The sequence below is a fragment of the Ictidomys tridecemlineatus genome, unplaced genomic scaffold (assembly GCF_052094955.1).
Source record: "Ictidomys tridecemlineatus isolate mIctTri1 unplaced genomic scaffold, mIctTri1.hap1 Scaffold_6333, whole genome shotgun sequence".
In the NCBI taxonomy this organism is placed as follows: Eukaryota; Metazoa; Chordata; class Mammalia; order Rodentia; family Sciuridae; genus Ictidomys; species Ictidomys tridecemlineatus.
In genome coordinates, this window is record NW_027524379.1 from 18321 (window position 1) to 32681 (window position 14361).

At 55.1% G+C, this 14361-nt stretch overlaps 1 long non-coding RNA gene across 1 annotated transcript; it reads right to left on the reverse strand.

Moving 5' to 3' along the window:
- Positions 1-7498: 7498 nt before the first annotated feature.
- LOC144374303 (uncharacterized) lies at positions 7499-11198 on the reverse strand. Its single transcript, XR_013433755.1, has 2 exons — positions 10627-11198; positions 7499-8017 (listed from the first exon to the last, which is right to left on the reverse strand). It is a non-coding gene; the product is annotated as an uncharacterized LOC144374303 (long non-coding RNA).
- Between the last annotated feature and the right edge of the window lie 3163 nt (positions 11199-14361).

Sequence of the window (14361 nt, forward strand, 5' to 3'; positions counted from 1 at the left end):
TGAGGAGGGGGAGGGGCATAGAAGGGGAGGGGCGTGTGAGTGGGGGAGGGGCGTGTGAGTGGGGGAGGGGTTATAGGCGTGCAGGGCGAGACCCGGGAGTGGGGAGGGGACCTAGAGGTGGTGACTGTAGGGGTGGGGACAGAGGACTGGGGCTCGGGCACACAGGGATGCGGAGGGGTCCCCGGGCCTCGTCTGCGGGTCCAGGAGCGGAGGAGGGAAGGACGCGGAGCTGGTGGCCCTGGGTCCCGAGGCGGCAGCTCTGGAGACACTGGGACACGGAGCCGCAGGCGTGGGGTGGCGCCTGCGGTCTGCAGCGGGTGGCCCTGGGCTGCGGCCCTGTCCCTCCAGAGGCGGGCGGGGCGCAGGTGCGGCGGCGGCCGGCAGGGGGCGCGCGCGGCCCGCGGTTTGCTGGGCGCCGACCGAGCGCTGGGGCTTCCCCGCGGTCACAGCTGTCGCCTGGGCAGGGGGACCGCCGCGCCCCTCCCCGCCCGGACTCACCCCGCAGGCGCTCGGTCCCCCGAGCCCAGCCCGGCCTCGCCCCGCCCGGGTCTCAGGCGACATCTGGAGAACGGGGCGGGCGCTGCTTGGTCTGCACCCGGGGGACCCCATGGGTGGAGGCCACTTCTCGGTCCCTTCGGGAGGCCGCCTCTGCAGACCTGGTGCCCACAGCTCGGGGTGGACATTTCCCGTTTGCAGGTCCAGGGCGCCCTTGAGTGGCAGGCTTCCGGGTCCAGGGTGCTGACCGGTGCTGATGGGCAGAAGGTGGACGTGTGTCCCCAGGGTCACCCAGGTGGCCCCCCGAGGCTGCACTTGGAACCCCCCAGGACCCCTGCAACCTGGCTCTCGGGAAATGTCCCTGGTCATTTGGGCCTTGGAGACCGCAGGAGGCGGCACCAGGCCACAGTTGGGAGTGACCAGCAGGCTGTCACACAGTGTGCATGACATCAAGGACACTGCATGGCAGACCCAGCTTGGGGACAGTGTCATCGCGGCCACGCAGGGCCCCAGACTGCAGAGACCACGGGTCCTGCACGGAGAGGCCGCCCGCGCCTGTCCTGTGGGTCACTCTTTGGGGGAAGGGCCAGCAGGCGCCAAGGCGCATTTCGGTCTCTGCGTTAAGGTCGACATCAGTATGTGAGTGGGCGCGCCTCGTGTCCCCGGCCCTGTGACCGTCTGTGGCTGTGGCAGGTCTGTCACATGAGAGCACCCTTGGTGTGATGACAAGGTCCGTGTCTAATTGATGTCACGTCCGGTCATGGCCGAGCTGCATGGCTGTGTGGGTGTCGCTGATGCTCCCACCTGCCCGGCCTCCCGGCCTCCTCCGCAGCCTCCTCCGCAGCCCAGTCTTCCCAGAGACTCGGAGGCTGAGAGAGGAGGATCGGCAAGTTGGAGGCCAGCCTCAGCAACTTACTGAGGCCCTGGGCAACGTAGGGAGACCCTGTCCCCAAATAAAAAATAAAAATAAAAAGGGTTGGGGACGGGGCTCTGGGGCCAGGCGCCCCTGGATCAATCCCTGCTACCAAAAATGGGGGAAAAATCAAAATATAGGGAAAATTCACAAAACATGACATTTCCCACTTTGCTCATTTTCCAATGTGCAGTGACATCGCTGGTGTGAATAATGTCCCCTAAAAAATGTCCCCCACATGGGGACAGCTGGGTCCCCAGCGTGGCCCTCCTGGGGGTACTGGAATGGACCCCCGAGCCCACGGAATCCCAAGTTTCTGATTCTGTGAATATTTCAAATAAAAAGCCCGATTTGGGAATCACAAACCTAGGACTTGCGCATTTTTCCTATCAGTGGACATTCGTGTGGAGCTCTAATTATGTTCTTAATGTATACCTCAGTGTCGCACGACTCCGCAACCTGATGCCACCAGACAAGTCGACCTTCTGACTTTGTAAGACCTCAGGCCGACCCTCGCAGTGACCGCGATCACCACCCAACGTCCGCTGAAGCACTGTCCATGAAGCACTCAGTCCTCGTTCCCCTACCTGGGTCAGGGGCCTTGGTCAGAGGCCTTGGTCAGAGGTCTGGATTAGAGGCCTGGATTAGAGGCCAGGGTCAGAGGGCTGGACTAGAGGCTTGGTCAGGGCCTGGATTAGAGGCCTGGATTAGAGGCCTGGTCAGGGGCTTGGGTCAGAGGCCTGGATTAGAGGCCTGGATCAGAGGCCTAGATTAGAGGCCTGGGTTAGGGGCCTGGGTCAGAGGCCTGGTCAGGGGCCTGGGTCAGGGCCTGGATTAGAGGCCTGGTCAAGGGCCTGGGTCAGAGGCCTGGGTCAGAGTCAGTCATGGATCAGAATTCTGGGTCGGAGGCCCGTGTTAGAGGCCTGTGTTAGAGGAACAGGTCACAGGCCTGGGTTAGGGGCCTGGGTGGGAGGCCTGGGTTAGAGGCCTGGGTAGAGGCCTGGGTTGGAGGCCTGGGGCAGCTGTTGACCTTCCCGTTGCCCTGACCTCAGCTGAGCTGGCCATTCAGGGAGGAGGGAGCCCGGCCTCCCCAGCGCCCTGGCCTCCGGCTGAGGCCCCGTGAGCAGACAGACGGTCCAGAGGACAGCACTGGGGATTGTTCAGGGGGAGCGCGGTGACCCAGGGGCCTGCAGGGACAGGACGTGGAGCCGCAGGGACCCGGGCAGCGTTACGGCTCCGTGGGGCCCGGGGGGGGGGGGTTGGCCCTGAGGAAGCAGGAGGGGACAGAGGGACTGACCCGCGGCCACACCCCGACGGCCGCAGATGCCCATTCACGTCCCCAACAGCACCTCGAGTGACACCGCAAGGACCTTCCTTGGGGGTTTCTGTGCCTCGACTGAGAGGCCTCGGGGCCCACGGGCTGTGGAAGGTCCCTGTCCCCAGAGGGACACAACTTGAGCCCCTACAAGCTTCCCGTGTTCCTGGCCTGGTCCAGCCGGTGGGCTTCTGGGACCCCGAGTGGCCCAGGGACGCTGTGTCCCAATCCTTGGGCCCCCCCCAGCGTCTAATTTTGATAAGAGTCCAGCAACCCTGGACGTCCCCCAGAGGAGGCCGGGATCCAGCCTCCACAGATCCCCCTTATTGCAGGTCAGCCTTCCCCTGTGGATTTTTTTTGGGGGGGGATCCAGGCATTGAACCAGGGGTGCCCAGCCGCGGAGCCCACCCCAGACCTTTAATTGCTTATTTAGAGTCGGGGTCTCGCTTAGTCGCTTAGAGCTTTGCTCAGCCGCTGAGGCTGGCCTCCCACCTGCCGGCCTCCTGCCTCAGCCTCCCGAGGCGATGGGGAAAACAGGACATTTTAAAAGCGTCTTTCAGGCCAAACCTCGGATGCAGATCGTCCTGGCCTTGGACAGAGCTCTGGACCGTGCCCAGCGGGAGCCTCAGGGGACGTGGTGCCAGGCATCTCTCCACACCGAGTGGTATTTTCCCCGTCCTCCGCGCGGGGCCGATGGCGCCCGGTGGCTCTCACCAAGTGACACAAAGTCTCATGGGAGCGGTAGCTGGATATTCCCGGGAAAACCACCGAGAATGTCAGACTTCGCTTTGCCCATGACAGTCACCTGTCAATCATCTATCTACCTGTCTGTCTATCCATTCATCTGGAGGAGGAGGAGGAGGAGGAGGAGGAGGAGGAGATGGAGGAGGAGGAGGAGGAGAAGGAGGAGGAGGAGGAGGAGGAGGAGGAGATGGAGGAGGAGGAGATGGAGGAGGAGGAGATGGAGGAGATGGTGGAGGAGGAGGAGGAGGAAGAGGACATGGAGGAGGAGGAGGAGTTGGAGGAGATGGAGGAGGAGGAGATGGAGGAGGAGATGGAGAAGGAGGAGGAGGAGATGGAGGAGATGGAGGAGGAGGAGGAGGAGGAGGAGGAGAAGGAGATGGAGGAGGAGGAGGAGGAGGAGATGGAGGAGGAGGAGGAGGAGGAGGAGGAGATGGAGGAGGAGGAGGAGGAGATGGAGGAGATGGAGGAAGAGGATGTGGAGGAGATGCACGCTTGCCTCCTCTTATCAGGTGCGCCCATGGGTACTGCCCTTTCCTAGGACATGACCCCCTCCTCCTGTCCTCCAGGGTGGACTCTCCCGGGCGACTCTCTAGGGAGTCTCCAGCTCCGCCATCTTGGGCCAGGGCTGTGTCCTTTAGTCCCTGTGGTTCTGAGGCTCCGGGCTCTTGGACTGAGAAGATGATGGTCCCTCCTTCTCTTCAGTCTGTCGATGGCCATTGTGGGACTGTCCAGCCCCTGATGTGCACGTCCCCTTGAAGGGCGCCCAGGGCTGTCCTGGTGGCTCTCTTCCTGTGGGAACCTGGCCCTCACCACACGACCATGCTACTTGCCCATTTTCTGTTACTATCACAGAACATCTGAGACTGGATGCTTTCTAAAGAAAAGAAGTCCGTTTCACTCCAATTCTGGTGACTCCTGGGCTCTTGAGAGACCCTGCTGCATGACACCATGTTGGGAATGTGAGCAGAGGTGTAGACTAATAAGTGGATTGATCCACTTGGATGGACTCACTGGGTGGTGACTGCAGCAGGTGGGGTGTGGCTGGAGGAGGGGTCCCTGGGCTGTGCCTTTGGGGTCTCTGTCCTGTCCCTGGTGGGCAGAGCTCTCTCTGCTCCCTGGTGCCCTGTCCTGAGCTGCTCTCCTCCTCCAGGCCCTGCCGCCATCTTGTTCTGCTCCCCTTGGGCCAGAGCCATGGAGTCGGCCACCAGGGACTGGACCTCAGAGACCATGTGGCACCTTGGGGGACCCTCAGGCCACTCAGGGTACGTGGGTCCTCTCTGCAGCTGGACCCCGTGACCTCCCTCCCCGACAGTGACCGCAGCCTGGCTGATCCCGTTGCTCACTTTGCTGTTTTATATAAATAAGTTAAAGGGATTAGTGGACTCCGACGGTGAGCAGGCGCCAGAGCTGGGGTTTTCTCCTTTTGCGTCACATGGGGTTTGTGACTCATTGGAGTCACCGAGTGTCCTTGAGCCTCTCCGCCACTGCTGTTCCGCGTCCTGTGTGTGACTAAGGCTTGATTTATTCATCCCCTCTCCCGCTGAAGGGCGCTTCAGAAGTCCTCGAGTTGGAGGCACAATAAATAAGTCACGGTGAGCATTCTTGCTCATACCGCTCGTCACCTCTGTGACGGTTCTGCTCGGGCAGAATAACCGTGCTGAAGGGGGATGGGTGATTTTTTTTTTAATTGATGCGTGATATTGATGCCTGTGACATGGTCATTTTTTTTTTTTTGGTTCAGAATGTGTGTTATTCAAATTGCAGTAACGAGCAGTGAAATCTCAAATATTTGCTATTTCATAACGGCTTGCTGTGACTGTAACGCATACCAGAGACAATCCGCTTATAGAGACGAAAGGTTGCTTTTGTTTCTTGGATTTGGAGGTTCCAGCCTGTGCTCGGTTGGTCCCATTGGTTTGGGTCTGAGGTGGCACGTCATGGCGGGAGGGTGTGGTGATAGATAAATGGTATTTGGGGACTGCACCATTTTATATGGCGGGAAAATCTGCACCAGTGAATTAAAGTATAAGCGTGTCCACTTTCTGTGACTGTAACAAACACCTAAGATAGTCATGTTATAAAGACAAAAGGTTCGTATTGACTCATCGTGTGGGAAACTGAATGACCCCATTGCTTTGGATCTTGGATGAGCAGCACATCCTGGCAGGACGGCGTGGCAGAGCCAAGTCACTCACCTCCGGAGCCAGGAAGTAAAGAGGGTGAGGAGGAGACTGAGGTTCCCACTCCCGACCCCAATGATCCAACTCCCTCCCACTCTGTGCAGCCTCTTAAAGGTTCTACTTCCTGCAGACCCAGCCTTCAACACAGAAGCCTTCGGGGGACACAAAACCAACCTGCGGTGGACAACAGGAAGGGTGCACGGGGGACATCTGAGTGACTGAATGGGACAGTGTCTCACCCACGGTAGTTGGGCAGAACAAGATGGCGGCAGGGCCTGGAGGAGGAGAGCAGCTCAGGACAGGGCACCAGGGAGCAGAGAGAGCTCTGCCCACCAGGGACAGGACAGAGACCCCAAGGCACAGCCCAGGGACCCCCTCCTCCAGCCACACCCCACCTGCTGCAGTCACCACCCAGTGAGTCCATCCAAGTGGATTAATCCACTTATTAGTCTACACCCAGTGAGTCCATCCAAGAGAGCAAACAAACATCAACACCCCACAAGGAACACAGTCAAATGACCTGGACTGAGATGTCCAAAAACCTCTTTTCTCTATAACTCGACCGCCTCCGGTGTGTGTCATAGTGTCGGAAAGCTCAACGGCGACAGGCACCGTGACCTCTGAGGCTCCAGCCCAGCCTCTATCCGTAAAGAGATGGAGTCTCTGGGAAGGAGAACCCGGTCTCTGGTCCTTCCCGGGGCGCTGGGTCCTGTTTTGCACACAGCCAAGATAAATCCTGATGAGACTGGAGAAGAATCACCCCCGGCAGCCGGGGGGGGGGGGGCTTGGCATTTTGTCAGGGCGGCCATGAAATGCCACTTCCCGCAAGGCCCAGCGCAAGCACAGAGCCGTAAACACTTGGAAAGGTCACAGCCTGGACGTCTGGGGAGCCCAGGGGCCAGCGAGCTGCGCAGCCCAGAGTTCTGCAGAAGGAAAAAACTGGTTTCCCCTGAACATGGTCCTTTTCGCTTTCTTGTAGTGACAAGGACCCCGGCTCTGAATGTCACATTTGGGCAAAACTGTGCAGCCAATGTCACCGACACCATCAACCCACTGGGCTCCTCGGGAAATGGAAGATCCGAGTGTTTGCAGGGTTCGAGTCCCAACAGGGGAACTTGCATCCTGGACCTCGTGGGACACCGGCTAAGTTCCTTGTCACCAGGGCAGTTTCTGTTGTTTCCTCTTGACCTCCACAGAGCAAATATCCAACCCTGTGCTTTCTCGGTTTCATTTATTTCCGTAAATAGGGCGGTCCCTCCATTTTTTCCTGCAAATGCCATCATGGCCACCTTCTTCATGGCTGAGTAATACTCCACTGTGTATACAGACCACGTTTTCTTTACCCCTCTGTCCGTTGGTCGGTCACTGAGGATGGCTATTGTGAGTCACAGGGCTGTCACACGCTGAGGTCAGCTGCAAAGATGGTCCAAGAGGCCCCACAGTCCAAGAGGCTGGGCCCCAGAGCAAGAGGCACCCGCGGTGCCACCCGAGCCCAGACCCACGGCTTCTGGAAACTCCCTGCAGAATCACTGGACAGTCCACCTGGGGAGAGGGAAGGGCCCGGAGGAGCAGCCTCAGGAGCCCCTTGGGGAAGAACCCAGCTCGGCACCTGCGGCTGCTTTTATTCCAAGGAAGCCTCCATCCTATTGGACAGTGGTGCCCCGGCGTGGGGAGGGCGTCCTCTCCATTGGCTGTCCCACATGCCAATCATTCCTAGACCCACGCCCCTCCCATTGCCACGCCCACAAGCCTCTGGATCATCGCGTGTCTCAATGCGATCAAGTCGGGGATTCGGATTAACCTGCTCCGACTGGGAACTGGGCAGGAAAAACTGGACACGGGTCATGAAAATTGCATTTCTACTGGACACGCACAGGTTTATTCATTCATTTTTGGGGGGTGGAAGAGCTTGGGGGAGGTGGACACGACTCATGGGGAGTTTTATATATTTTTTCTTCATTTCCTCAATTTCTTTTCGTATTTTGCTTACCCTCTGAGCCACTCTCCGGTCACTTGGGTATGGACCTTTGAAGCCTTTTGGACTCATGCATCTGAGGTCATTTAACCGTCAATTCCATGCCTTGAGTCCACGCGACGTCGATTCAGCGGAGGGGCCGTGGTCCTGTGCGTCTCTCGAACCCAGAACTCCGCGTGGACAGAGGACCTGTCAATCAGCCGTGCACGGCCATGCAGGGTCAGCATCCCACGGGACTCCAAACCCCGACTGTCCATCTCCATACAGACGGGGACACCTCCGCCATCCATGTGTCCCTAGATTCCAGCTCGAGGGACGTCTCTGGATTCAGGGTCAGCAGAGGGTCACGGGGTTTTGTCCAGCAGAGAGCAGCCTGCGGTTCCCCCTCGTCGTCTCTGGAAAAAAATAAAATAAATGCACCGTCCACGGTTCAAGGGCAACGAACCCGTCCCCGGACACAGTGCGCCGGAGGCTGTGGGTGTCCACACCCCCTGCCCTGGGCTGGGGTCAGGGGCTGGACACGGACGTGGCTTTGCAAATTATTTGCATTTAAATCGCTCTCCTTCTCCTTCTTCTTCTCCAAGTGCGCGTCCTGCAAATTCTCCTTCCTTGGGGCTCGGGCCTGTGTCGCCTTTTGCTTGACTGCACTAAAGGGTCAGCCTCTGCCGCCAGCAGCGCGTCCCTCTCGGAGACCCTGGGCGTCCAGATGGCAACGTGCCCCAGAAATGAGGCCAGTGGGGGGCCAGGCGCCGTCACCTCCTTTCAGGGACGGCTGGTCCCCAGGGGGACGGCGGGCTGTCCTGCGTGTCAGACGGGCTGGCAGCCTGGTGGACCGGAGGACTGACCTTCACCTGGACTTCCGCACCGGAGGCCCGAGGGGGAGGGAGGGAGGCCAGAGGCCGGAGAGCAAGCCCCCCCCCCCCCAGAGGGCCAGCTGCCCTGACCACCCACGCTGGGGCCTTCTGTTCCTGGACAGACCGCTATTGAGCACCTGCTGTATGCCCAACAGGCAAATCACAGCGTCAGACCAGGGCCCGGGCCCGGGTTTCCAGGGGCTTCTAAGTTCACAGACTCACGGGCTGGAGGACGATGCTCCTCCACCGGGGGCCGCTTGCACACGTGCACCTAAGTGCCCCCCAACACCCACATGCACGCACCCCAGTTTGGACCGGCAGGTGAGTGGGTGGGTGGGTAGACTTTCTGGCCTCCCTCGTGATTCCCGAGCTGACCCGGGCACTGGGGACTGAGACCAGGGCTCTCTACCACCTCCTTTTGCTGGTCAGTTTCTCCCGCGCTCTCTGCAGCCTCCATTTCCAAGGTTAAGAGGCGGAGGCGGGTCCTCAGTGCTCCCCACCCATGTGTCCAAGGTCTGTTCCCAGCTTGCTGCTATTGGGAGGTGCTGGTGCCTTTAAGGGGCGGAGCCTAGGGAGAGGAAGTGAGGCCATTGGGGGCGTGGCTTTGGAGGTCATAAAAGGACTGCAGCTCCTTCTTCCTCCTCCCTCTTTCTACTCCTGGCCCTGGGTGGCTTTGTTCTTCCCCCTGCTCCCGCCATGATGCTAGGCCTCAGCACTGGCCCAGAGCGGTGCTATCAACGGACCAGGGACTCGCACCTCCAAAACCATGAGCCCAAACAAACCTTTTTTCTTCCTAAGTTGATGGTCTCAGGTGTTTGTTACAGTGCTGGCAAGCTGCCTGACACACATGGCCACCGTCAGTGCTGGGCTGCACTTTGAGCCCCTCCTCACTGCCCCCAAAGACTCAACCGTCTTCCCTGACCGCCACAGGAGGACAAGCCCAGGGCACGATATTTGCGGTCAGGCTTCTCTGCATTTTTTTTTTCAATTAAGGAAAAACCCATCCGGGGAAACCCAATGGGATTTAAATGATTTATAACCCTAGACATCCTCCGAGCCGGACTTGGCAGGGCGCCGCACATTTGGGGGGTCAGGCGTGCAATGAATACATTTCTCTTCTTGCCACAGCGTGAAAGCCTAATGTCATTCTCCTGTCACCGGCTCGGCGGAGGTTCTTGATGTGAATATCAAATGGTTTTGCAAGAAAATTAAATTGAGGCCAGTTGGCCCTGACTGTGGGTGATTAAATGGCACTGGACGGGTGACAAACCGGTGCTCAGGAGAACAGGAAGAAATGACATCGGGGAGGGAAAAAAAACCCCGCAAGTGTGGGGTCTGGAAGAGAGATTTGCACACTCGTTGTTGGTGGTAGGATTTCAAGATGTCAATCATCTGTCCACCCAGAGAAGACTGTTGAAGACTCCTGGGAATGTTAGATTTGAAAGCATCTGGCAAAATGGGCAGACATAGGAGCCTGGAATTGTGACAATGCTGGAGGCCACTGCAGTGTCCATTACAGGAAGAATGGATGCACAGAAGAGGGGGTCCTTCCACACAATGGAATATCATTCAGCCTGGCAAAGGTAAGAAATACGGACACCCATTACTTTTCAACTCCTGCTTCTGAGGTTTTCTAAGTGAAACTGGACAGTGTGCCCTCTCCTGAGGCTCCCTTCCTCTGCTGAGCACTGAGACGGGTCCATGTGTGGCTTTTCGTCAGGGTCTGTTTTGTGTTGGTGGCTGTATACTATTCCACTACATTATGGCGTACCACAGTTGTGCTGTTGATCAGGCTTGCTGGGAAGGCTGGGGTTAAAAGGACTGCTGTAGATGAGCGGGTTAGACTCCTGGTTCCTGCTCCCAAACAGAGCAATGACCTTTCCCCATGTGGACAGTCCCCTCAAGGACAGAGAGTCTAAAAGCTTGAGTTATAGAAAGATTGATGCAGAGAGGAAGGGACCGGGAATTGGGATCATATGGAGTTTTGCAGTGGGCAGGGGATAGCCGTCTTGCTGTCTGCTCTGCCCTTCCACCTCTGTCCTGATTCTGGCTCAAAAAAACATCTGCAGGCTTCAGGGTGGCCCTGGACAATACGTTAGCTGACCACAGCTCTGTTTCCCTCTCAACTTGTGCAGAACCACATCTCTCACCTCCACACGGACCGTGGACGAGCGTCTGATTTGCTTCGGGTCACAAGACATGGAAGGACTTTGCAGAAAGTGGAACAGCAGTGACTCCTATGGTGCATTTAGACATTCACGTGGAAATGCCCGAGAAATGTGCAGGTCCCAGAATGACGAGAACGTGTGAATCCAGCCCAAATCATGCATTTTATTCCAGCCCGGCAGAGCCCCGCCAAGATCATCCCAATGTGATTCGGCCCAGAGACTCGAAAGTGTGAAAAAATAAAATGGTTATTATCAAAAGGCTTTGAGATTTGGGGATCTTTGTTATGTGGCATGACATCTGCTGTAGCTGACTGATACAGAAGGAGGAGCTCTTTTGAGAATGAGGAGAAACTAGGCAAAACCAGCTCTTTCTTCTAAGGAAACCTCCCAAGAAATTGTCTACATGTCAGTTTGAAAAATTATATTTTTTAGTATGTATTTAATTCACATTTAAATATACTTTAACATATAATTTACATATATACAGTTGTGTATATAAATTAAAAATTTAAAAATGCATATATAAATTATAAAGTGTATTACGTGTATGAAATATAGAAAGATACATAATTATAAAATATGTAAAACTAGAAATCAAAAATATATTTATGATTTATAATATCAATATAATACTGTATTCAATAAGAATATATTGAATATGGATTAATAGTATATGTATTATGAATTTAATAAGATATTTAATAATATATCTTAGTATATTTTAATATAATTATATATTATAACTTAAAATACATTCTATAATTATATATGATGATTTTATATATTATTGTATAATTACATATTATAATTTTATATGTTATTATATGATCATATGTTACAGTTTTATATATTATTATATAATTATATATTATAGTTTTATATGTTATAATTTTATCTATCATTATATAACTATATATAATAATTTTATATATTATTGTATAATTGTATATTATAATTTTATATATTATTATATATACAGTTTTATATGTTATAATTTCATATATTGTCATATAAATACATTTTTATATATACTATAATTTTATATATCATTATATAATTATATATTATAATTTCATATATTATTGTATAATTATACATTACAGTTTTATATGTTATAATGTACATTATAATTTTATATATTTTATATAATTATATATTACAGTTTTATATATTATGATTTTATATATTATTGTATAATTATATATTATAATTTTATATATTATTGTATAATTATATATCATAGTTTTATTTATGATAAAATTATTATATAACATAATTTAATAATATATTTTATATAGTTTACTAATATATTTAATGTGAGTTGATCATATGAATTTTATCGATAAATTAGCATATAAACATATATGATAAGATAGACATGAATATGTATGAATGTCCTATGAATATGCAAATCACGGTGCTCATTAAGAACCTCACCACCTCATCAAAGATCTAAATCACCCCCCAAAAATAATAATAAAATAGAAGGAAAGACCCAGCAGAATCTAAGGCCACAGGTCCCCAGCCCAGGACGGTTCTGACCCCAGATCCAGGGGACAAGGGACAAGGTCCAGGATGCCCCTGAATTTTTCCGGTCGTCTGCAGGGACCCTGGACAGCGGCTCCCGTGCTGACCCCGATGTCCCCGCAGCCCACGGTGGAATCCCCTCAGGCGGCCCCACAAGTCCAGCCCAGGAGGGGACAGTGTTCAGTGCCCCGAAAGGCCCCCAGGGCTTGTCATCGGCCATGCCACAGGAGGGAAAATGTCCTGTGGTCACTCACTGAATAGGTCCAGGGGAAAAGGAGAAAGAAAGAAAAGGAGAGATCCTGTGTCCCTCTTTGTCCCAGGTGCCACCGGGGGGTCATTCACGCTGGGCTCCGGGACGCTGCACCTGCAGCTCCTAATTCCTCCCTCTCAGCCGGTGACGGTGACCGTGTCCCCGCGGGCCATTCGGATCCATTTGTGCTTCGGCACAAACACATCGATTCTTTGCAGGAGGGGACGGAGCTGGCCTCCTGCTGTCCCGGGGGCTGACCTGGCTGACTCTCAGCTCTGCAGCTGGGTCCCTGTGGCCCTCAGCTCTGAGGTCCCTGTTTGCAGTCATGCACGGGGACAGGTTTGCAGGGACACTTGGTTAGTGCCAGCGGCACGATCCCTTGGTGGGGGGACAGCACCCCGTCCCCTTCCCAGAGCGGGCACCTGGGTGGGCTTCCTTCCCCAGCCCTCCCGCCTGGCACTCTGACACTCTGTCCCCTCCTGTCCCCAGGGGTCTCCTTCCTGGTCTCTTAAATCATATTGATTTTTAGTGGCAGAGGAGCCAAAGCGGGGGATGGACGTCCCTGGGCGTCCGTGGTACCCGGGGGCTCCGACGGCCGCTGTTCCCCGCCCCGCCTGCAGGGGGCGCCGCAGCGCCGAGAACGTCCCCTCCCTGGGCCCCAGGCGGCGCGGAGGGTCCCCGAGGGTCCCGCAGGGGCGGCCCCTTGGTCCGCTCACCCTGTATCAGGGTGAGCAGCACCAAGACCCCTTCAAACTCGGGTTCTTGCCACCAAGCCAGCAGGATGTCGCACCTGTCAATCACAGTGACAGGCAGGAGCTTATGGAAGGGGTGGAGAGGGACAGAGGGGTCCTCTCAGAGGGGACAGGGACAGCGTGCCCCTCCTGCCCTCCAGTTTTATGGGGGTCCCAGGGAAGTCCCCAGAGAGCCCCGCCCAGGTCCCCTCCTGACTTTGACGGACAGCAGGGTGACCTCCGACCCTCCAGTCCCCACGGCCATGGCCACTCTGGGTCCCCCTGGCCCCTGCTGCCTGGTGCTCGGTGGAACCTGTTCTTGCAGATTTTAGGGCTGGAGGAAGGAGCCTCGTCCCCCTGGGTCCCGGGACCTGGTCGGCGTCAGGGTCCCAGAAGTCCCCCCTTCAGGGTCCCTGGCTCCCCTCAGGGACATGACTTCCCGCCTGCATGTCCCCTGCAGGTCACAGGTGGTGTGTGAGGACGGTGGCGGAGGCTGTGCCCGGAGGCCAGGCAGGGCTGCAGGTCCAGGGCTTCTGGGGAAGGAAGCTGTGGGGTCAGCACCGGGGGCCGTTGATACAACTGTCCCCTGGACCTCGGTGCCACCACCCAGGTCTGTCTGTCCCCTGCTGATTTTATTTCCACAGAAATGACATTTTTCCAGTTCTCCGTTGACCTTGGTTATCGCCTGGTGGACTTGCCGGTGGGATGACCACGATGGCTACTTTGTCACATTTTAGGGGAGAAGCCCAGCTGGGCCTGGGGCTGCCCGGGGTGCACCACACGGCTCTGGACGATGCTGTTTCATCCTGGGTCTCCCCAACCTGGGTGGAGCTGAGGAGCTGAGGCTGTCCCGCCTCCCGGCTGTGTGACCTTGATGCAATATTCAGCCTCTCTGGGGGAAACAGTGTATCCTATGTAAAGTTACCTTGAGGATTCAATGAGTTCACACATGGAACAGAGGCAGAGCGGCCCCCCACAGCTTAGCAAAGCTACGTGTGGAAATCTTGTCCCCGCTTCTACCCAAGGATGAAAATGGCTGTGATCACTGTTACTGAACAATTAGTGCTAAGACAAAAACCACTGCCACCGTTATGTCAGCCACCACCATTATTGTTACACCTGCCGGATTTATTCTTTTCTTTTCATTTTTTAGGTACCAGGGATTGATCCCAGGGGTGCTTAACCGCTGAGCCACATCCCTAGCCCTTT